This window comes from Symphalangus syndactylus, chromosome 5 (genome assembly GCF_028878055.3).
Source record: "Symphalangus syndactylus isolate Jambi chromosome 5, NHGRI_mSymSyn1-v2.1_pri, whole genome shotgun sequence".
NCBI classification, from domain to species: Eukaryota; Metazoa; Chordata; class Mammalia; order Primates; family Hylobatidae; genus Symphalangus; species Symphalangus syndactylus.
The window spans coordinates 50,598,592-50,622,960 of record NC_072427.2 but is presented as its reverse complement, the minus strand read 5'-3'; the positions used below and the strand labels follow the sequence as shown (position 1 = coordinate 50,622,960).

General features: G+C 42.7%; 11 non-coding genes and 2 pseudogenes across 11 annotated transcripts; all 13 read right to left on the bottom strand.

Moving 5' to 3' along the window:
• The window catches only part of LOC129482503 (small ribosomal subunit protein eS26-like), a 99,758-nt pseudogene that overhangs the window by 23,299 nt on the left and 52,090 nt on the right, over window positions 1-24,369 (bottom strand).
• On the bottom strand, window positions 165-252 carry LOC129483753 (small nucleolar RNA SNORD116). The gene has a single exon (XR_008658250.1). It is a non-coding gene; the product is annotated as a small nucleolar RNA SNORD116 (small nucleolar RNA).
• Window positions 1,904-1,987, bottom strand: LOC129483748 (uncharacterized; annotated as a pseudogene).
• On the bottom strand, window positions 6,852-6,943 carry LOC129483752 (small nucleolar RNA SNORD116). The gene has a single exon (XR_008658249.1). It is a non-coding gene; the product is annotated as a small nucleolar RNA SNORD116 (small nucleolar RNA).
• LOC129483751 (small nucleolar RNA SNORD116) lies at window positions 8,917-9,011 on the bottom strand. The gene has a single exon (XR_008658248.1). It is a non-coding gene; the product is annotated as a small nucleolar RNA SNORD116 (small nucleolar RNA).
• On the bottom strand, window positions 10,750-10,841 carry LOC129483749 (small nucleolar RNA SNORD116). Its single transcript, XR_008658246.1, has one exon. It is a non-coding gene; the product is annotated as a small nucleolar RNA SNORD116 (small nucleolar RNA).
• Window positions 14,345-14,436, bottom strand: LOC129483732 (small nucleolar RNA SNORD116). Its single transcript, XR_008658231.1, has one exon. It is a non-coding gene; the product is annotated as a small nucleolar RNA SNORD116 (small nucleolar RNA).
• On the bottom strand, window positions 16,576-16,667 carry LOC129483730 (small nucleolar RNA SNORD116). Its single transcript, XR_008658229.1, has one exon. It is a non-coding gene; the product is annotated as a small nucleolar RNA SNORD116 (small nucleolar RNA).
• On the bottom strand, window positions 18,451-18,542 carry LOC129483726 (small nucleolar RNA SNORD116). Its single transcript, XR_008658225.1, has one exon. It is a non-coding gene; the product is annotated as a small nucleolar RNA SNORD116 (small nucleolar RNA).
• On the bottom strand, window positions 19,581-19,672 carry LOC129483725 (small nucleolar RNA SNORD116). Its single transcript, XR_008658224.1, has one exon. It is a non-coding gene; the product is annotated as a small nucleolar RNA SNORD116 (small nucleolar RNA).
• LOC129483733 (small nucleolar RNA SNORD116) lies at window positions 20,725-20,816 on the bottom strand. Its single transcript, XR_008658232.2, has one exon. It is a non-coding gene; the product is annotated as a small nucleolar RNA SNORD116 (small nucleolar RNA).
• On the bottom strand, window positions 21,856-21,947 carry LOC129483724 (small nucleolar RNA SNORD116). Its single transcript, XR_008658223.1, has one exon. It is a non-coding gene; the product is annotated as a small nucleolar RNA SNORD116 (small nucleolar RNA).
• On the bottom strand, window positions 22,992-23,083 carry LOC129483723 (small nucleolar RNA SNORD116). The gene has a single exon (XR_008658222.1). It is a non-coding gene; the product is annotated as a small nucleolar RNA SNORD116 (small nucleolar RNA).

Below are 24,369 nucleotides of genomic sequence, written 5' to 3'. Positions count from 1 at the left end.
CCAAGCACCAAAGGAATAGCCATTTTATTAAAAAAATACGATATTTATAGATGACTGTCCAATTCATTTCCTCTAACATATGCAGGCAGATTAGCTTTCAAATACCCCAGTCCCTGTGGGCACTGACCATCCACATCCCTCCACGTTTGCCTGTCATGTGTGCTAGACTTCATTAGCCCACAAAAGTGGTTTGGTCACTCATTTTTTTCAGATTTCAATGAGATTCTTTGTTTTTTAAGTCATCGTCAATCCAGGTACATTTATAAAAGGTACCTTAAGCCTGGGATATGTGGCAGACACTGAGCACACAGCTTTCCATCAGCTTGGGGTACACTGACCCACACTATTCATTCAATTATGGAGACTGGCATCACAGTCAATGACTGGCCAATGGCTGACTAGCATGGCCAGGGTCTCATGGTCATTGGAGTGTCACGATCTCCTAAGAGGAATGCCAGTATTTTCAGGACAAAATGCTTACCATGGGAGAATTCCTACTGATTCTTGAAGATGAGGTGATAGAAGTATTCTCAATACTTTTCTTCATGTCACATCTCAAGAGGACAGAATATTTTATATGAAACCCAGTTCTTGGTTCATGCTGATCTGTGAAAACAGTACAAATATGGGAAGATGGTAAGTATATATGTCCATTTGTCAAACATGCACAAGAAGGGAGGGTTTGTTATGTATATTAATATCAAATATACTAAAATTACTAGGGTGTTTTTGATATTACTGAAAAGCGAGAACGCAAAAAAAATAGGAAATAAAGGATAATGAAAGCCTTGGATGATTCACCAGATAATTAATGCCTCACATTGTTATTAACAGATCATTCACAAAACTGATTATCTACTTGACTACAGAAAAAATTACAAAATAAGCCATAAAAAGTAAATTTATTCAAACTTGGATGTTACCTTTGGAGTGCATCCTTTTGTTCTGCCCCAGGGAATGGAACAGGTAAAAGTGACAAGATCAGCATTTCTTTGGGATAGCAGTGAGAATTCCATGCAATTCCAAAATCACTTCCATTCTGCAAGGCACAGGGGACATTACAAGAGTTTTGAAACAAAACCTTCCCAACTGAATGACTCCTGACAACAGTTTGTAATTAATTAGCCACAGTCACTTGACTATCCACATAACTAAAATATCTGCTTGTTGCTTGGAACAGGGTAAGTATAGAAAATCAATGTTTCCAAGATTTTGGTCTCAAAGGCCAAAGGCCCCCTGAGTATTACTAAAATTAGAATCTCCCTTAAAATATACAAAGATTCAATGAAGGAATATACCTATTGGCCAACAATATCCACCTAAAATCCCCAGAATTAGAACTTTCATTATTTCACATTAAAATGTTTAATGAAACATCTAATTTAATCTATCATCTAATGCTTAGAAAATTGCTCCCTGAGTGACAGGAAAAAGAAAAACAAATGCTCTTCTAATCCTTGAGACTGAGTTAGCAAGCAAATTCTAGCATGTAATAAGATAATCCCATGAATACAACCCACTCTTCAATTTTCACATATTTCTTTTAGTGAAAGAATAAATAACAAGCAAAGACTGATAATTTCTTTCTGACTACATAATATACCTATACATGCTGATACTCACTAAGAATGTTGTGGCATCTACGAAATAGTGTGAATGACTCGAGTGCTGGCACAGCCATTTCTACAACGTTCACTCCTCTGACACTGGCACCCCAAAGCCTGATTACTAGGTGTTTGAATGCTGCCAGCCATGCACTTAAATCACTGTCATGTAATCCCCAAAGACATATAGGCCTCTGTACAATTCATCTGCTCTAACATATGCAAGTGGGTTCATTTTGGTACCAGTTCCTGACCAAACTGAACACCTTCCACAGGTTTGCCTGGTATGGTCCTGTGCTGGACCTCAGCTCACACAAGTGTCTTGGTCACTCATTTTGTTCAGATTTCCAAGGTTTCCATTTTTTTCAGGTCATCATCGATCCAGGCACACTTATAAAAGGGACCTTGAGCCTGAGGTATGTGGTAGACACTGAACACTCATCTTTCTGTCAACCTGGGGACTTGCCAATGCACAGTATTCAATTACAAAGACCAGCATCACAGCCAGTGACCAGCCTCATGGCTGACAAGCACAGCTAGGGTCTCACTGTCACTGGAGTGTCATGACTCCCTAAGAAGAATGTTGGTGCTTTCAGGACAAAATGCTTACCAATATTAGAATTCCCCCGGCCCTTGAGAATGGGAGGGCAGAATTATTTCCACTACTTTCCTTCATGCCACACCTCAAGTAGAAGGAATAAAACTCTTTTACATGAAATCTAGTTCTTGGTCCACATTAACCTTTGAAAATAGGAAAAAATTACAGAAAAATAAAAAGTGCAAATGTAATTTGCCAACCATGCAAATAGTGTACATATACAACAGGCTTACTATGCACAAGTATATAAAATATACTAAATTATTTTGCTAGTAGGGTATCCTAATGTTATTTGAAAACAGAGGAAGTATAAAAATACTGGACAAAGGACACAGAAACCTCAGATGACTAACCAGATTATTAGGGCCTCACACCATTTGGATTAACAGACTGCTTGAAAAACCAATTATAATCTTACTTGCTAAAATAAAATAATAGAACTAACCTAGAAAAAAATGCACTTACTAAAAATTGCAATATTATCTCTGAAGTGTATTGTTCTCATTGCCAGACAAAGAATCTGGTACATGTGACAAAATCAGCAGGTTAGTGGAGCAGCAGTAGGAATTCCATGCAATTCCAGTATTACCTCCAATATACAAAGCACACTGAGGAAGTAAGAAGTTGACAAATGAAACCCTCATAATTAAAAGAGTTTCATTTGTCAACTTTCTTACTTTCATAATTACTGATGACGAGTTGTAAGAAATAAACCACAGATACTCACTTGCCCATGTGGTACGAGAATAAAAATTATGCTCACTCCCTGGAAATGGGTAGTACTGAAAGTCAGTTTTCTAACACCAAAGGCCTCCCTTCACATCACACAATAAAACTAGGATCTCCCTTTAAACATCTATGAAACCCACTAATAAAAAAAATGAGTATCAGGCAATGAAATCCACATAAAACTCTATGAATTGCAAATTTAATCATTTTACAATTAGAAATGTTTACTATAGCATCTACTAGAATCCCTCAATCAATGTCTAAAACCCTTCTCTTTGAGTGACAGGCAAAATTTAAATTCCAATTTTTGTGACAAGGTCAATAAGGAAATTAAAATGTTAAGACTTTCCACAAATAGAAAGTACCCTTCAATTTCCATACATTCTTTTCTTTAATAGATAAAAGCTACTCTTCAATTTCCATATATTTCTTTTACTTAATAGATAAATAACATGTAAACCCTCATAATACCTTTTACACTGTCCACCTAATGAACCTGAGAGACTGACCTCACACACAAGATTATAGCACCTAAAAACATGTATAAAAGACTCTAGGGTAGGCAAAACCATTTCCTACTGTTCCCTCTACTCTTGTGTAGTTCTGTTTACTATTAGAGTATGGACACTGCCAGCCAAACACTGAAAAAAATGCCATATAATCCCCAAAGATGTATGTACACAAACATATATAAATATATACAAACACATACAGACCTCTGTACAATTCATGTGCTGTAACCTATGTGAGTGGGTTTGTTTTCCAATACCACAGGCCACTTTGGTACCAGTTGCTGACCAAACTGAACTCTCTCCATGTGTTTGCCTGGCATGGTCCCTGTGCTGGACCTCAGTTCACAGAACTGGCACAGAAGTGGTTTGGTCATTCGTTTGGCTCAGATTCCAATGACATCCATTTTTAAGTCATCATCCATCCAGGCACATTTATAAAAGGGACTTCGAACCTGAGATATGTGGCAGACACTGAGCACAAAGCTATCTGTCACCAATGACCCACACTATTCAATCATGCAGACCAGCAGCACAGTCAATGACCAGCCCATGGCTGACTGGCATAGCCAGAGTCTCACTGTCATTGGAGTATCCTGATTCCCTAAGAAAAATTGTTGTTATTTTCAGGACAAATGCTTTTTAACATGTGAGAATTCCCATGGGGACTTGTCGGTGGGAGGCAGAATTATTCCCTATACTTTTCCTTCATGTCTCCATATGGGGAAAAAAATAAATTCATTCATATGAAGCCCAGTTTCTTGGTCCACCTCATTCTGTGGGAAGAGATTATATACATGGGAATGAGAAGTATACATGTTCATTTTTCAAACTTAAATAAGACAGGAGGATTTACTATGTAACTATATGTAAAGTATAACAATTTTATTACACTTATAGGATGTTTCTGATGTTAAAGCTGAGAAAAATATAAACTGTTAAAACAAACTGAAGGCTAAGATATCTCATGAGAGTATTGAATGCCTAATACTATTTGTATTAAGTGACTCCTTGCACATCTAATGAAATTCTCAATTACTTAAAAAAATAATAAAAACAACCCACAAAAACGAATTTACTAAAAATTGGATGTTACCTCAGGAGAATATTGTTTTGTTGCCTCCCAGATGAGTTAGCTGGTACATATGACAAAATCAGCGCATCACTGGTTCAGCAGTTAAAGTCCATGGAATTCTGTGACAACCAATCTACAAAGTACACGGGCAATCAGGAAAGTTGTGAAACAACATTTGCCAAATGAAATATTTTGTTACAAGCAGTTATAAGAATTCACTTTAGACATTCATTAGACTCTATGTATGACAAGAATAATTATGCTCACATCTTTGATCAGATTGATCAGATAGAATTTCTTCTATTCTATTCTATTTTTTCTATTCTAGACAGATAAAATATTTTCTATCCATGTCAGTGTTTTCTCAGCACACTGACTTCAAAATTATTTATAGCTAGGATATTTCTTTAAACACAGCGAGCACTGTGTGCACTATTGGCATAGAACCTATGTACATCCTCCTATATGCAGGAAATCATTTCTAGATTACTCATGATACTGAATACAATGTAAACGCTGCATAAATAGTTGTTACACTGTACTGTTTAGGGAATAATGACCAAATAAAAAGGCTGTACTTGGCTGGGGGTGGTGGCTCATGCTTGTAATCCCAGCACTTTGGGAGGCCGAGGCAGACAGATCACTTAAGGTCAGGAGTTCGAGACCAGCCCAGTCAACATGGGGAAACCCCATCTCTACTAAAAACACAAAAATTAGCCTGGCACAGTGGTAGGCGCCTGTAATCCCACTTATTCGGGAGGCTGAGGTAGGAGAATCACTTGAACCCAGGGGACAGAGGTTGTAGTGAGCTGAGATCGTGCCACTGCACTCCAGCCTGGGTGACAGAGTGAAACTCTGTCTCAAAAAAAAAAAAAAAAGAAAGAAAGAAAGAAAGAAAGAAAGAAAGAAAGAAAAAATAAACAAAAAGACTGTACATGTTTAGTACAGATGAAACTATACAATTTTTTGTCAAGTATTTTCAATCCATGGTTAGTTGAATCTGAAGATGCAGGCCCCATGGAGAAGGATAGCAAACTATATATGAAATTGTTTGCTGAATTAATAGAAAAAAACAAGAGAAGAACAAAAGAAACAGTTCAATCTTAGCAGCTGGGTTGGCAACTGATTAAAATATACTTGGAAGATACCACATGAAATTGTTTCACTTTAAGAAAATGAGAAGTAAAACAAAAGAAGACATGCCAACAAACATGAAAAAAGGCTCATCATCACTGGTCATTAGAGAAATGTGTATCAAAACCACAATGAGATACCATCTCATGCCAGTTAGAATGGCAATCATTAAAAAAGGAAACAACAAATGCTGGAGAGGATGTGGAGAAATAGGAACACTTTTACACTGTTGGTGGGAGTGTAAATTAGTTCAACCGTTGTGGAAGACAGCGTGGCAATTCCTCTAGGATCTAGAACTGGAAATACCATTTGATTCAGCAATCCCATTACTGGGTATATACCTAAAGGATTGTAAATCATGCTACTATAAAGACACATGCACACATATGTTTATTGCAGCACTATTCACAATAGCAAAAACTTGGAACCAACCCAAATGTCCATCAACGATAGACTGGATAAAGAAAATGTGGCACATATATACCATGGAATACTATGCAGCCATAAAAAAGGAGTTGTTCATGTCCTTTGCAGGGACATGAATGAAACTGGAAACCATCATTTTCAGCAAACTAACACGAGAACAGAAAACCAAACACCACATGTTCTCACTCATAAGTGGGAGTTGAACAATGAGAACACATGGACACAGGGAGGGGAACATCACACACCAGGGCCTGTTGGGGGGTCAGGGGCTAGGGGACGGATAGCATTAGCAGAAATACCTAATATGGTATTTGTAGATTGGTATACACCACCATGGCATGTGTATACCAATGTAACAAAACTGCACGTTCTGCACATGTACCCCAAAACTTAAAGTATAATTAAAAACAAAAAGAAAATGAGAAGTAAAAACTCATCATATCCTTGGATTTTGACCATCTCATCACCCTCAAAAGGTCAATCAGTAGCTCAGGCAAATGTGAGAACAGACCAAGTATAGGCAGGAACATTTCTCTTGGGTCTCACTGTTCTGCTTCCCAGGCTCTGTTTCTATGGTATATAGATGCCGCCAACCGAACTCTCAGAGTTTCCATTTTACCCTACAATTGAATTTTTATACACAAATGTAAAATTCATTTCCTCTAATAAATGCACTCAAGTGGTTTTCAAATACCCCGGTCCCTGTGGTTGCTTCTAACTGACCAACTAGTTGCAACTCCAGGCAACACATGTTTGACTGGAGTGGTCTCTGTGCTGGACCTCAGCTCACAGAAGTGGTACAGAAGTGTTTTGGTCACTCATTTTGTTCAGATTTAAATTAGATCAATCTTTAAGTCATCATCGATCCAGGCACATTTTAAAAAGGAACCTTGAGTCTGAGATATGTGACAGACACTGATCACACAGCTTTCTGTCACCCTGGGACATGCTGACCCACACTATTTAATCATGGAGACAAGCATCACTGTCAATGGTCAGCCCCCTGGCTGACTAGCATAGCCAGGGTCTCATGGTCATTGGAGTGTCATAATCTCTTAACAGGATGTCAGTATTTTAAGGACAAAATGCTTATCATGGGAAAATTCCCACTGGTCCCTAAGGACCAGAAGCAGAATTTTTCCCATTACTTTCCATCATATTACGACACAAGGAAACAATAAACTTAGCCATATAAAATGTAAAATGCAGTTTTAGTCAGCATCATCTTGTGAGAAGAGATTTTATATATATATATATTTATATATACACATGCACAGACACATTCATTTTTTAAAAATTTGCATAAGACAAAAGGTTTCATTATTAATCAGCATAGAAAATATACTAATTTATAACTCTTGGAAATGTTTTAAATGTTATCCAAAGTACAGAGAAGACAAAAATCTTAAAAATAAAGGAAACTGATGCTTCAGATAGTGCATCAGATTAATAATTCCTAACATTGTCTGTATTAACCTATTGTTGACCAAACCAAATCACTGACAGTTTTAAAAATAATAAAAATAAATTTACTAAAAATTGGATACTACCTCAGGAGTGTGTTGTTCTGTTTCCTCCCAAATTAGTTAACTGGTACAAATGACAAAATTAGCCCTTCACTGGTTCAGTGGTAAAATTCCATGGAATTGTATCTCACCCAATCTACAAAGTATAGAGGAAATTAGGGAAGTCATGAAACAAAATTTGTCAAATGGAATGTTTAGTTACAAGTGAATATAAAAATTCACACTAGACACTCACTGGACTATCCAATGAATGACAAGAAAAATTATTCTTACATTTTTGATAACTATAGAATATAAACTTTTAAAAAAAAAAATCTGAGACATTAGTCTCAAAGCTTCCCTGCCATCCCCAATCAAAAGCATTTATTACAATTAGGATATCTCTTCAAACACAATGGAAACCTTTGAGGATATATGAATACATATATGTATTCATATATGTAAAAAAGAATTTGTAATATAATCTAAGTTTATTTGAGGCAGCATGTAGTTGAAACCAGCACTCAAATATAAACAGTGGTTTGCTTTTTGATACGAAAAACTAAAATCAAAACAACAAGTGACACAATCCTAGTGGCTGAATTGGCAAGAAAATTAAAATACACTAGAGTAGTCTACTTAGAGTACCTTTTTTCTTTTCCAATTTCCATGTAATTGTTTCACTTAATTGAAAATAAAAAGTAAGGCCGGGCACAGTGGCTCACGCCTGTAATCCCAACACTTTGGGAGGCTGCAGTGGGTGGATCACCTGAGTTTGGGAGTTTGAGACCAGCTTGGCCAATATGGTGAAACTCCACCTCTACTACAAATACAAAAATTAGCCAGGTGTGGTGGCGGGCACCTGTAATCCCAGCTACTCAGGATGCTGAGGCGGGAGAATCTCTTGAACCCAGGAGGTGGAGGTTGCAGTGAGCCGAGATTATGCCACTGCACTCCAGCCTGGGCAACAGAATGAGACTCAAAAAAAAAAGTAAAATCTCATTATTATCTTTGGATTTGGATGTTGACCCTCCCATTACCCTCAAGAGACTGATCATCGACCAGAAAATTCTGCGAGCTCAAATGTGAATGGCTCAAGAGTAGGTGCAATAACGTCCCATGAATCTCACTATGTCCTGGTTCCCCAGGGTCTACCAGGTGTTTCTATAAATGCTGCCAAGCAAGTAGAAAGAGAGTTGCTATGTCAAACCACAGCTGGATATTTACAGACCTGAGAACAATTCATTTGCTCTAATATATATGGGTAGGTTAGTTTTCCAATACCCTAGTCCCTGTAAACTCCCTCCTCATGTTTGCCTGGCATGGTCCCAGTGCTGGACCTCAGCTCACAGAAGTGGCACAGAAATGATTTGGTCACTCATTTTGTTCAGATTCCGATGAGATCCATTTTTTTATAGTCATCATCGATCCAGGCACATTTATAAAAGGGACCTTGAGTCTGAGATATGTGGCAGACACTGAGCACATCTGTCACTCTGGGACACACTGACCCACACTATTCAATCATGGAGACCAGGATCACAGTCAATGACCAGCCCATGGCGGACTGGCATAGCCAGAGTCTCACGGTTACCAGAGTGTTATGATTCCCTAAGAGGAAATGTTGGTATTCTCAGGACAAAAGGCTTACCAATATTAGAGTTCCCACTGGCCCTTGAGGATGGGAGGGTAGCATTATTCCCAATACTTTATTTCCTTCTTGTCTTGCCTCAAAGGGATGAATAAATTCATCCATATGAAACCTAGATCTTGGTCTATGTTGTCCTGTAGGAAGAGAGTATGTATACGAATCTGAGAAGTATACACGGACAATTTTTAGCCTTGCATAAGACAGGATGTTTCACTATTAACATATATGGAATACACACTAACTTATAACTCCTGTTGGACATTTCATATGTTATTCAAAGTAGAGAAAAGAACAAAATCTTTATAAAAAAGGAGATTGATGCCTCAGCTCATCAGAATATTAATGTCTGAAATTGTTAGTATTAACCAATTCTTTGTGAACCTAAATTCTTGATTACTTAAAAGAATAAAAATAACTCACAAAAATAAATTCACTAAAACTTGAATGTTACCTTAGAAGTGTATTGGTGTGTTTCTTCACAGCTACGTTAGCTGGTACAAATGTCAAAATTAGCACTTCACTGGTTTGGCAATGAAGTTCCATGGAATTCTATCTCACCCAATCTACAGAGTACAGGGGAAATTAGGAAAGTTGTGAAACAAAATTTGCTTAATGGACTATTTTGTTATAAGCAGTTGTAAGCATTCACATTAGACACTCATTGGACCATCTGTATAACAAGAACAATTATGCTCACATCTTTGATCCAAATTGTATGGAAATAATGTTTTCTAAAACATTTGTCCCAAAGTTCCTCCAGCACATACCCTTCAAAATCATTTATTACAACTTTTAATCAATACGGTGGTCACATACGGAGGACATATGAAAGCAGACAATGAAATCCATGTGAAAATCCAAGAATTTGAAATATCACTTCTAAAAATGTTTGCTGCAACATGTAGTTGAAACCAGCACTGAAACGTGTATTAAATAGCTTCCTTGGTTGATGGGAAAACAAAAAAGAAACAATTGTTTCAGTCCTAGTGACTGGGTTGGCAATCAAATGAAAATATGCTACAAAATTTCATATGAGATATTTATATCTTACATGATATAAATAAATCTTATATTTCATGTTTCATGTATTTCATATAAGATATTTATCTTTAATTTCCATGCAATTATTTCACTTAAAAGAAAAGGAGAAGTAAAGACTCATGATGTCTTTGAATGCTGACATCTCTTTGCCATCAAGCAACAAATCATCAACCAGAATATTCTGGGCGCTCACACAAATGTCTGAATGGCTTGTGGGTTCACACAATAATTTCCTGTAAATCCTATAACTCCTGTGCTGGCTCCCCAGTGTCTGGTCACTGTAGTGTACAGATGCTACCAGCCAAGCATTTGAAGAGTCTCCATCTTACCCCCAACCACATATTGGTAGGTAACTGTCCAATGATTTCCTGTACTGTATGTGAGCTGGTTAGTTGTCTAATTCCACAGGCCATTTTAGTACCAGTGCTGACCAAACTGAACACCCTCCATGTGTTTGTCTGGCATGCCCCCTGTGCTGGACCTCAGCTCACAGAAGTGGCACAGAAGTGATTTGGTCACTCATTTTGTTCAGATTCCGATGAGATCCATTTTAAAGTCATCATCGATCCAGGCACATTTATAAAAGGGACCTTGAGCCCGAGATATGTGGCAGACACTGAGCACACAGCTGTCACCTTTGGAGGCACTGACCCACACTAGTCAATCACATGGAGACCAGCATCACAGTCAATGACCAGCCCAGGCTGACTAGCACAGCCAAGGTCACATGGTCACTGCAGTGTCATGATCCCCTAAGAGGAAATGCTGGTATTCTCAGGACAAAATGCTTACCAATATCACATTTTGAGGTTTTGATGTCACACTTTTTCATGATACACTCCATTCTGTCACTTTTTGAGGTTAAAAAAATAACTTTCATATGAAAATCTGTGCTGGTTCTACGATGAACTACAAGAATAGAGAAAAAGTGAGCAAAGATGTGTAACACAGACATTCATTGTTCAAATGGCCTGGGGATCCCCACACTGTAGGCCTTCTCACATTCTTATATTTCATATAAGTTTCACATATTTCATACAAGATATGTATTCTTTAATTTCCATGCGATTATTTCACTTAAAAGAAAATGAGAAGTAAAAACTCATGATGTCTTTGAATGCTGACACTGGAGAATCCCCTCCCATACTTCATGAGGCTACCGGCTGGTTGACCCAGGTTATCGCATATGATTGAGCTGCCTGATGCTCTCTTCATTCCTGTGGTCCAGAGTCTCCTCCCCTTACATAGAGATACCCGGCATCTCAGAGTACAGAAAAACCTTCGCCATCTCAGGAAGTACCAGTCAGCACCAGCTGGAGGCCCAGCAACATCAGATAAACTAAGTGATCAAAACAGCATCCCCTCAGCTCTGATGGCAAGATTGCCTGCGAAAACATGGCCTACAAAAGTAGGACAAGACATTCAAATGTGCTCTATATGCCTGTTAAAATAAAACATTTGAATAGATTTAGATTCCCCTAACTTAAAAAGGAAAAAAAATGCAGGATAAACTAAAACATCACCCACCTATCAAGAACCGGAAGAAATCACAATTAGAAGGAAAATCATAAGCAGGATGAGAAAAAACAGTTAACCAAGCCAACCTCAAGATTAACCAAATATTGTGGTTATCTGAAGAAGTTAAAAACAGTCATGGTAAAAATGCTTTAGCAACTAATTATAAAGCTTCTTGAAAAAAGTAAAAAAGTAGAAATCTCAGAAAGGTAGTAGAAGTTTTTTTAAAAAAAGAACCAAGTGAAAAAACGGAACTAAAAAATTCAAAAATAATAGAATAGTGATTAAGTGAATTTAGCATAGAACAATCAAATTTAGCTAATCTGGACAAGAAAGAAAATACTCTGAAAAAAAAAAAAAAGAACACAGCTTCGTGGACCCGTGTGTGACACGGAGACATGAGGTTGAAAATAATTATAACATTCAATTTTTTTTTTTTTTTTTGAGCCAGAGTCTCTGTCGCCCAGGCTGGAGTACAGTGACGTGATCTTAGCTCACTGCAACCTCCACCTCCCAGGATCAGGGGATTCTCTTGCCTCAGCCTCCTGAGTAACTGGGACTATAGGCGCACAACACCATGCATGGCTAATTTTTGTATTTTTAGTAGAGATGGGGTTTTGCCATGTTGGCCAGGATCATCTTGATCTCCTGACCTCGTGATCTGCCCACCTTCGCCTCCCAAAGTGCTGGGATTACAGGCATGAGCTACTGCACCCAGCCAGCAGTCACGGATTTTATACTGGAAATTAAATCCCATATCTTGCTCACTGAAATGTGCTGAACACAATGGATAAATCAAACCATCACAAGAGTATGTGCAAGACACCTATACAGCTGAAAACAAGAATTTTATCCCCCAAAATACCTGCACACAAAGAAGTACAGTAGGATAGAAGTCCAAGTCTAGATATGAAACACTGCACCCGGAATTATCTGTGGGAGGCAGGGCTGCGCCAATGGTTTACCTTCGCCTCTCTGGAAAACACAGCCATCCTGGAAATCGAAGCATGTCTTCTACGCTCCATTTTCAGACTCTTTAACAGAACTCATAGAAAAATCTTGAAAAGCTACAGGAAAATAAGCCAACAAACCACAGATAAAGCCAACTAAGTATTATACAAACAATTAGCATAACTGGAAATTGTTCTGGCTTTACCAGTACAATCTTTTGGATTATTCCTCCAGAGATAAAAAAAATAAGTGGTTAAATATTTTTTGACTTGAGTGTGACAGAAAATGACATCACTGAATATAGTCACACAAGCACTGACCCCAATTCAAGGTAACATCTGTTACTGACATGCACATTTGGTCCCTTACTAAAATAAGAAGAGGCTATGTTGCAAACCATCTTGGTGTATCTTCTAAAGCCAGAAGAGGCAAAAACCACGAAGATATATTAGAACATCAATAGTACAGGAAAATAACAAGTCTTCTTTCTATGCAACTCCATACTCTCTTACATATGGGATCTGTATCTGCACTGGAAGCATATCAAATCAAAGTCCACATTTAAACAGAAAAGGTATATGCACAAACAAAAATGAAATGGAGTATTTCTTGTAGGATCCTCCTGGTTCCACTGCTTTTTCTCTTATTCTGACCAGTAGCTGAGTACAGCTGTGCAAGTTAGAAGAGTAATGACAAATAGGAAGAGACATGAACTCCTCCGCCACTGTGTTAATTATTGACATGGTTGGTAAAATGGAAAACAGAGGGGCTCTGCAGAGAGATGCTTAGGGAGCCCACAGCCACAGCCCTCCAAACTGGGGAGTCATCTGTGGCTGCAGAAGCAGCAGCTCCAAGTCCGACCTGCTGAAGTCAGAAATGGAGAAAAAAGAGGGAAAAAAAAAAGAAAAAAGGAAAATCAAGCAGAGCCACTTTCCTCAAACTGGCTGGGGCTCCAGGTGGCCTGTGGTGGCAGCAGTGGCAAAAATCAGTCAGACTCCACCTGGCAAGGTGAAGGGGCAGCAGAAGTGGGAGGCATGGTGAGGAGCCAGGCCAGGCCAGGTACAGGGGGTTCATGCAGGCAGATAGCGTGCTTCACTTGCTTGTGCAGGCATTCACCTTGGAGGGCCAAAAAAGGACCTTTCAGGTTCTCCCTAATGGATATATGCACACTATACTATTTACTATGGTTTATGGCCAGAAGCCTGGCCATCTTGGGTGATATGCCTAGCATTCACTGGGAACATTATATGGATAATATTCTACTAAATTCCACAAATTTAAGCCTTCTGAAGAAACCGACTTCCTCTAAGGGATGAAGGAACGCAGAGCTAGGACAAGTCAAACCTGGCCATGCAGAGACAGGCTACCAGCTAACTCTTCCTGTGCCACCTGCACATTCACCTGCTCCTGCATAGAGCTGTGTGCTACCCTGCTCTCAGAGATAAATCCTTCACACAAGGAATCTCCTGTGCACAGGAGGCTGCACTCCCCTGTGACTCCCTTTGCCCAAAGGGGACCCCATCCTAAGCCTGGACAAACCCCTCAATGTAACCTGCGTCAACAAATGGAAGTTTTCCCTATCTACCCGCTGTTGGAGCAACGTGCTGGACCTCAGTTCAACGAAGATGACGGTATAGAGTTTTCACTCATTTTGTTCAGCTTTCCAAGGAATGCATGTATAAAAGTCATCATCGATCCATGCACAGTCTTTGTACCTACAAAGATGGAATATCAGAAGATTTTGGAAAATGGACATTTACCATCCTGAGGGATCCACCAGCACCTGAAGAAGCCCACGCCACATGTGCCGCACATGCCCAGGGGCTCCCCACCATCTCCAGGAATCTCCCAAGACAAAGATGATCCATCACAGCCTCTGGCCTTCTTCCATGCCAGACCACCTAGGAATTAGAGGCAAAACAGGTGTGCTTGAGAAAGGCAAGCAGGTACACAGGTCTCAAGGGCCATGCCATTCATTCCGTTGTGGTGCATCCTGTAACAGAAGGAACCAGAGGCACTATAATTCGTGAGTGTGGTCTGGTTTAGTAACACCTAAGTTTTGCTGACAGGCATGAGTGACAAGATACAAACAAACCCGCTGCTTCATGCAGTTAAAAATAACTACAAACCTCTGTAGGTCTGCAATGCTTGTAACTAAGGTCTGGTATTCCAAGAACCACTGCCAGTGATCAAGGAACATACTTTAAAGGCTCACTAATCCAAGATTGGGCAGAAATGTAGAATGTGACCTGGCAATTTCATCTGTGCTACAAACCACAGAAAGCAGAATTTATAGAGAAGAAAATGGTGTGTTAAAGAAACAAATTAAACTCTTGAGAGAAATCCTTGCATTTAAAACCTGAATGATGGTTCCGTGGAAGCTACACATGGCAGGAATGAGGCCCCCTATGTAAGAGAAAAGTTGGCCTGTGAATGTCTGCTGGACATAAGGAGTCCAGTGGGAGCCTTGTGGATGTAGAAAATTATCCAACACTGCCTTGATATTGGACACAAGTCCACATGGGATACCCTAATTTTGTGCTCTCCCTGTTGCACAACCCCTAGGCAGTGAATCCTGCAGTAAGATTTAGGAAGAAAACTGCCTTTGACCTTAGGCAGGAGGTCAACACTGCCCAAAACTGACCTCTAACATACTTCTTGTTAAAGGGCCCCAAGAGAGATATCCACAATGACCAGACAGTGCCCCCAAAACAACAGAAATTCCAGTAGCACTAGGATAGCAGAATGACCCAGACTTAGCACTGCAGGGAGTACGAGTACAACCACAAGGACATAAAATATCTAAAAAAGACCTCCTGAAAAAGTTTCCGGATCACTGAGATTATTGCAGAAAGAGACTGATACCAGACTTCATACATAGGAGAGAATAGGGTCACTTACGTAAACCAATATATTTTGGTTTTGCTGCTGTTCACTTGAGCTACCATCCACACTGCTGTTACATCACCACACTTAATGTTGGGATAACCACAACATTTTTTTTTTTCTGATATCAACCCGATATACTCCAATAAAATGTTCACGGGAGAAAAACATGTAACTGGGGATGGAACAAAGACTGTCAGGAAACAAAAGCAATCTGCTGAAAGTCCCTCGCATGTAGACATCAGATCGTATTCCATTCCCAGCACCCCAAGGCCAACATGGCATTTGTGATGTGTAGTACACACCATGCAAAACAGACTCGAAAATGTGGCAGACCATCCCCATCTTAGGGTACCAAGTCAACACATGTATGGTGCTTTCTCACTCCCACCTGGAGTATCCATCACCAGCCATGGGATTTCAGTTTCTCCCTGGGGACACACAAATCATAAATGGAGCCAATCTACAGGGTACTCTCCAGAAAGAAAATAAGCATCACCAACTTCCTGACAACTGACTTCTACTGCTGCTACGAAAACACCATGGGCACTAAAAAGTCCTCAGCCATGAAAAAAAAATGAGCCAAAGAACAACAAAGGTGTGGCCTTGGGCTCTCTTCCCAACCACAAGGAGCTATCTACCTCTGGGGGACAAGGGAACCCAGAGCCAGCACTCAAGGACAAACCTGGCCACACAGAGGTGGGTTACGGGCTAACTCCTCTGTGCCACCTGCACATCTACCTAGTCCTGCAGACATTGTGCATGCTACCCCAGCCTCACAGAGAGAAGTCCTTCACACAAGGAATCTCCTCTGCACAGGAGCACCTACTGCCCTGTGACTCCCTTTGATCCAAAGTGGACCCCATCCTAAGCCTGGATGGATGGCTTAGTGCAACCCACATCAACAAACGAAGTTGTCTCTCTCTCTAGCCCCAGTTGGAGCCATGTGCTGGACCTCAGTTTGACGAGGACGACGGTATAGAGTTTTCACTCATTTTGTTCAGCTTTCCAAGGAATGCATGTATGAAAGTCATCATCGATCCATGCACAGTCTTTATCCCTGCAAAGAAGGAACATCAGGGGCTTTTGGAAAATGGACATTTACCAACCTGTGGGATCCACCAGCACCCAACGGAGATCACATTCCACATGTCAAGGGGCTCCCTGCCCTCTCTAGGGATCTCCCAAGATGAAGACTGTCCCTCGTAGCCACTGGCCTTACTTCCATGGCCACAACACCTGGGAAGTGCAGAGGAAAAACGGGTGTGCTTAAGAACGGCAGGCAGGTACACATGTCAAAAGGGCCATTCCTCTTGACTCACTGTGGTATATCCCATATGTACTTCCCACAGGCTACTCCCCTTTTGGGATGGGTGTATGGGTCTACCGAGGAATGAAGATAGCAGACATGTGTTAATTTTGAAGGCACCATCAAGCTACAGAGCCCTAAGTGTAAGAACTCTCTCAAAACCACTCATTTGCCACCACTGACTCAAAAGCCCTCCTCTTGGTCATCAGAGAAGACACAGGCCACAGGGATATTTAAATGAGGAGAGTTTTGGGGAAAAACTCTTCCAGTACAAAAGGCAATTTTCCTTCAGTCTTGAAGAATTTTCACCCTGGGCTGCTCGAACACTTTTCAGATTGAGAAAAACGTTCAATAACAACTTAACCTCTACCTCAGCGTCTTCCTCACAGGTGCAGCTCAGGGACCCAGAGGACCACCAGACACACTGAATCCCACATGGCTTCTAAGGCACTGTGGCTGAGAACACCAGACATTTTAAGGCGCTTGCCTTTGAACATGGCCGCGCAGTCCAAAACCTATGCATCACTGCCTGTGGACACTAGCCCTGTCCTACAACAAGATGACTATTTCACAAAGAAGACTCCTGGGAAGAATTAGGAGGAATTAGAAAATAACCTAACATCACAAGCCACTAAGGTATTTAAGCACAGAGACCTTCCTGGACCACGTTTCCGAGTAGAGATCACCAGGATACGGGAAGTCACACTCTTATAATCGGGCATGTTGACTGCATCGAGGTGCCTGAGTGGTTCAGAGGCAAAGTATGCACAACCTACGACGGGTAGAAACCTTGGGCTGATATAAGCTCAAATGCCTAATGGAGACAAGCATCTCACAGAGGGTCCTGAACACAGACCTTCCAAACCAAGTCAGTCTAAGGAGTTGCAGAAGCATGTGGACCCGCAATCACATTCCTGTCCCAGCACCCCGAGGTCATCATGAAATGAAATGTGGGCCCCCTACAATGTCCGAAAGAGGCCCACAGTCATCACTCCACGACCCACATGGAATATGCTGTACAGTAAATGCACATGCAGACCTCTCCCCTTCCCACTGCCAGGACCCTTCAGGGGCCATGGGACTGGTTTCCTCCTATGGACATACAAGTTCAACATGGATACCCTCTCCGGGCTCCTCTGCAGAAAGCGACTCAGCATCAACATCCTCCTGAGGACTGCCTGCCCTCAATGCTACCTAAACACCATGGGAACTCCCACATCCCCAAATGAGGATGAAAGTGAACCAAAGAAGTGCCAAGGAACAACATTGTGCTATGTCCCCATGCAGAAGCCACTGTCTTCCTCTGGGGAGGGCAGGAGCCAAGGAGTATGAACGAAGGACACACATAGCCGCACAGAGGGAAGTGCTTCAACTAAGCTGTCTCTCAGCCACAGAAGTCCAAAATGCCCAGCTACTCCACTTCACCCAAAGATGATCCCATCCCAAGTGTTGACACAGCCCTTGTCAACAAACAGATGTTGGCCCTCTCTGTCTAGCCCCTGTTGGAGTAATGTGCTGGACCTCAGTTCGACGAGGATGACGGTATAGAGTTGTCACTCATTTTGTTCAGCTTTCCAAGGAATGTATATATGGAAGTCATCATCGATCCAGTCTTTGCGCCTGCAAATGAGGAAAATCAGCATGCTTTAGGAAGGAATCACTTACATTCAGGAGGGATCCAACAGCCTCTGAAAGAGCCCACACTCCATGTGTCCTGGGACTTCTGCCATCTTCCAGGATCACATGAGATGACAATCATCCCTTGCTGACGTGAGCCTGCTTTTTATACCAACACCACCAGGGAGGTGCAGAGAAAACACGGACGTGCATCAGAAAGGCAGGCATGTGCACAGGTTCCAAGGGCCATGTCATCCAGCTCCCTGCGATACATCTGCTGTCTGCCTGTCTCTGGCCTCACCTGTTCATAAACACACAAATGCATGGACACAAGGATGCTTGTCTGGGGGTCAGGTGCCTTCAGAATACATCATCCCACTAAAGAGCATGTTTAGCATCCTTCTCAACATCGTTGCTTCAATACCTACAATGATGCTCACAAAAGCCTTGGGACCCTGGGCCCCTAATGAGAAAAGCTTTAACCTATATTGGGTTTAGGATAAGCCAGGGACTCCGTGGGCATCAGAACCAATGAGCAGGAGCTCACTTGTTCATGCAATGTACATGTCCCCCAAACACATGGGATACAACACGGGCACACAGGCACATAGGCTATGCCTGGTGACCAAAACTCTAATGTCCTCAACCAAGGACAAAGTTAGCCAACAAACGACAAAGATGTGGCCTTGTATTCTCCTTCCAGCCAGACAGGTCTGTTTCCTTCCAGGGGACCTAGGAACCCAGAACAATGACTCAAGAAGAAATTGGCAACCAGAGGCAGGCTACCAGCTAACTCTTGCTAGGCCACATGGACATTCACCTAGTCCTGCAGACAATGCATGTGTTACCCACCCTCACTGACAAAGTCCTTCAAACAAGAAATTTCCTATACATGGGAGCCACCACTCTCCTGTGACCCCATTCACCCATAAAAGACCCCATCCTAAGCCTGAACTGATGCCCTGGTATAACCCATGTCAACAAACAGATGTTGGCCCTCTCTGTCTAGCCCCTGATGGAGTAATATGCTGGACCTCAGTTCGACGAAGATGACGGTATAGAGTTTTCACTCATTTTGTTCAGCTTTCCAAGGAATGTATATATGGAAGTCATCATCGATCCATGCACAGTGTTTGTCCCTGCAAAAAAGGAAAATCAGAGTGCTCTGGGAAAGAAGTACTTACATTCAGAAGAGATCCAACAACTTCCGAAGGAGCCTTTGCCTTTTGTGTCCAGGGGCTTCCTGGTATCTCCGTGGCTCACAAGAGATAAGAATTGTCCCTCGCCAACATGGGCCTGCCCTCCATGCCAGTGCTACCTGGGAGGTGCAGATGAAACACAGGCGTGCTTCAGAAAGGCAGACAGGTGCACAGGTCATGAGGGCCATGTCATCCAGTCCCCTGCAATATATCTACTGTCTGCCCGTCTCCGGCCTCCCCGTTCATGGATGCAGAAATGCATGGATGCAGAAATGCGTGGATGCAGGGATGCTCGTCTCGGGGCTGGGGGCCCCTGCAGTACACCATCCTGCTAAAGAGCACTGACATGGACCATCCCTCTCAACATCATGGCTTCAACGCCTGCAATGCCACTCACAAAAGCCTTGCGGCCCTGAACCCCTAAGGAGGAAGGCTTTAACCTACATCGGGTTTAGGATAAGCCAGGGACTCCTTTGGTATCAGAACCAGCTTGGAGCAGGAGCTCACCTGTACGTGCAAAACACACGGGACACAACACGGGCACAAAGGCACATAGGCTATGCCTGGTGACCAAAACTCTAATGTCCTCAACCAAGGACAAAGTTAGCCAACAAATGACAAAGATGCGGCCTTGTACCTGCCACCCAACCACACAGATCTGTTTTCCTCTGTGGGACCTGAGAACCCAGAACAAGGACTCAAGAACAAATTGGCAACCAGAGGCAGGCTAACAGCTAACTCTTGCTAGGCCACATGGACATTCAGCTAGTCCTGCAGACAATGCATGTGTTACCCACCCTCACTGACAAAGTCCTTCAAACAAGAAATTTCCTATACATGGGAGCCACCACTCTCCTGTGACCCCCATCACCCATAAAAGACCCTATCCTAAGCCTGAACAGACGCCTTGGTATAACCCATGTCAACAAACAGATGTTGGCCCTCTCTGTCTAGCCCCTGTTGGAGTAATGTGCTGGACCTCAGTTCGACGAGGATGACGGTATAGAGTTTTCACTCATTTTGTTCAGCTTTCCAAGGAATGTATATATGGAAGTCATCATCGATCCATGCACAGTTTCATCCCTGAAAATGAAGAAACTTAGAGTGCTTTGGAATGAAATCACTTACATTCAGGAGGGTTTCAACAGCCTGTGAAGGAGTCCACACCATGTGTTTCCAGGGGCCTCCTGCTATCTCCAAGGATCATACAAGATGACAATAATTCCTCACAATACGAGCCTGCCTTTTACGCCAACACCACCTGTGAAGTGCAGAGGAAACACAGGCGTGCTTCAGAAAGGCAGACAGGTTGCACACGTCACAAGGGCCATGTTATCCAGTCCCCTGTGACACATCTATTTGCCTGTCTATGGCCTCCCCTGTTCATGGACACAGAAATGCATGGACACGGGGATGCTCGTCTCAGGGCCAGGGGCCCTCAAGGTGAACCATCCTGCTAAAGAGCACTGATGTTTGGCATCCCTCTCAACATTGTTGCTTCAACACCTGCAATGGTGCTCACAAAAGCCGTGGGGCCATGAATCCCGAAAGAGGAAGCCACTGACCTAAATCAGGTTTGGAATAACCCAGAGACTCCTTGCCTGACAGCCCCAGCTTGGAGCAGAAGCCTGCCTGATCATGCAATACACAAATCCTCATAACATATGGGATATAACATGGGCATGCGGCAAAGAGGGTATGCTGTTTGCCTGGAAATACAACATCCTCCACCAAGGACAAAACGAGCTAACAAATGAGAATAGTGTAGGCTTGTGCTCTCCCCGCAACCAGGGCATCTGTCTTCCTCTGGGAATCCACAGCTTGGACTCAAGAACAAACCTGGCCACCAGAGGCAGGCTACCCACAAACTCTTTCCATGCCACCTGCCATTCACCTAGTCCTTCAGACAGTAGGTGAGTTATCCCGCCCAGGGAGAAAGAATTCCTTCAAACAAGGAATTTCCTGTGCATGGGAGCTCCCACTTCCCTGTAACTTCCAGTTGCCCAAAGGGACCCCATCCTAAGCCCGGATGGACCCCTTGGTGCAACCCATATCAACAAACGAATGTCGGCCCTCTCTGTCTAGCCCCTGATGGAGTAATATGCTGGACCTCAGTTCGACGAGGATGACGGTATAGAGTTTTCACTCATTTTGTTCAGCTTTCCAAGGAATGTATATATAGAAGTCATCATCGATCCACGCAGTGTTTGTCCCTGCAAATGAGGAAAATCAGAGCGCTCTGGGAAAGAACTGCTTACATGCAGAAGGGATCCAACAACTTCCAAAGGAGCCTTTGCCATTTGTGTCCAGGGGCTTCCTGGTATCTCTGCAGCTCACACGAGGTAACAATTGTCAACATGGGCCTGTCTTCCATGCCAATGCTACCTGGGAGGTGCAGAGGAAACACAAATGTGCTTCTGAAAGGCAGACAGGTACACAGGTGACAAGGGCCATGTCATCCGGCCCCCTGCGATGTATCTGGAATCTGGCGGTCTCTGGTGTCAACTATTTATGGACACAGAAATGCATGTACATGAGGATGCACATCTGGGTCCAGCGTGCCCTTATAGTGCATCATCTCGCTAAAGAGCACTAATGTTGAGCATCCCTCTCAACACCCTTGCTTCCACACCTGCAGTGCAGCTCACAATAGCCTCGGGGCCATGCAATCCTAATGGGAAGGCTTTGACCTACACTCGGATCAGGATAAGCCAGAGTCTCACTGCCTATCAGACTCAGCTTGGAGTGGCAACCTACGTGTTCATGCCACATGCATGTGCTCACAATGCATGGGACACAACATGGGCACGCTGGCCTGAAGGCTATGCCTGCTGATCACAACTTCATTGTCCTCAATGAATGATGAAATGAGCAGAAAAACAACACAAGTATGGCACTGTGCTGTCTTCTCAAGCACAATCACCTGTCCTCCTCCAAGGAACATGAAAACCCAGAGCCAGGACCCAAGGACAAACTGCCATGCAGAGGTGGGCTACAGGCTAACTCTTTCCGGGCAACCTGCACATTCACTTACTCCTGTGGACAGCATGTGTGGTACCCTGGCCTCACAAATAGAGTCCTTCAAACAAGGAATCTCCTGTGTACATAGCCTCCACTCCCCTGCCATTCTCCTTTGCCCAAACGAGACCCCATCCTAAGCCTGGATGGAACCCCTTGGTGCAATGGGCATCATCAAATGAAATTTGTCCCTCTCTCTCTAGCCCCTGTAAGAGCAACGTGCCGGACCTCAGTTCGATGAGGATGACGGTATAGAGTTTTCACTCATTTTGTTCAGCTTTCCAAGGAATGTATATATGGAAGTCATCATTGATCCAGGCACAGTCTTTGTCCCTGCAGAGGAGGAATATCTGGAGCTTTTGAGAAATGGACACTTACCATCCTAAGGAATCCACTAGCACCTGAAGGAGCCCATGCCACACACTTCAAGGGACTCCCTATCACTTCCAGGGATCTCCCGAGACCAAGATTGTCCCTCATGGCCACTGGCCTTCCTTCTATGCCAAAGCCACCTGGAAAGTTCAGAGGAAAAACAGGTGTGTTTGAGAACAGCAGGCAGGTACACACATTGCAAGGGCCATACCATTCATCCCACTGTGGTGTATCATGTATGTATCTCCCACGGGCAGCCCCTCTTACTGGGACATGTGCATAGGTGTAACCAGGCATGAAGCTATCAGGCACACAAGAATTTTGAGGGCTCCATCCAGCTACAGAACACCAAGCATAACAAACTCTCAACACCACTCATTTGCCACCTCTGAATCAAAAGTCCTGCTCTTGGCCATCAGAGAAGATGAAGGCCATGAGGATATTTCAGTGGGGACAGGTTCAAGGAAAGCCTCTTCTTGAGTGAAGGGCAATTTTCCTTTGGCCCTGAAGTACTTTCACCCCAGGCTCCCTTTGACACTCTTCCCACTGAGAAACATGCTCAATCACAAACCAACTTCCACCTCAGGGTTTTCCTCAAAGGTACAGCTCAGGGACCCAGAAGAGCATGAGACATGCTGAATCCTACAGCGCTTCCAAGGCACTATGACTAAGAACACCATACATCTTAAGGCACTTGGCTGTGAACATGGCTGTGGAGTCCAAAACTTATCCATCACTGGCCTACAGACACTAGCCCTGTCACACAATTCAAAGACAATTTCACAAAGACTTGTGTGAATTGTCACACACAATTAGGAGGAATTTGAAAATAACCTAACATCAGGAGCCACTAAGGTATTTAAGCACAGAGACCTTGCTGGGTCACATTTCTGAGTAGAAGTCACCAGGATATAGAAACCCACACAATCATCATCAGACACCTCAAATGCATCAAGGAAAAGCATCCCGCAGAGGTTCCTGAACACAGACCTTCCAAACCAAGTCAGTCTGCAGAGATGCAGGAGCACGTGGACCCACAATTACATTCCCATCCCAGCACCCTGAGGTCATCATGAAATGGACTATGGGTACCCTACAAAGCTCTAAAGAGGCTCACAGTCATCGCTCTGTGACCCAGACAGAAGGCTGTGTGGTACATGCATGCACAGCCCTCTCCCCTTCCACTGCCAGGATGCTTCAGGGGCCATGGGACTTGGGTTTTCCCCTCCT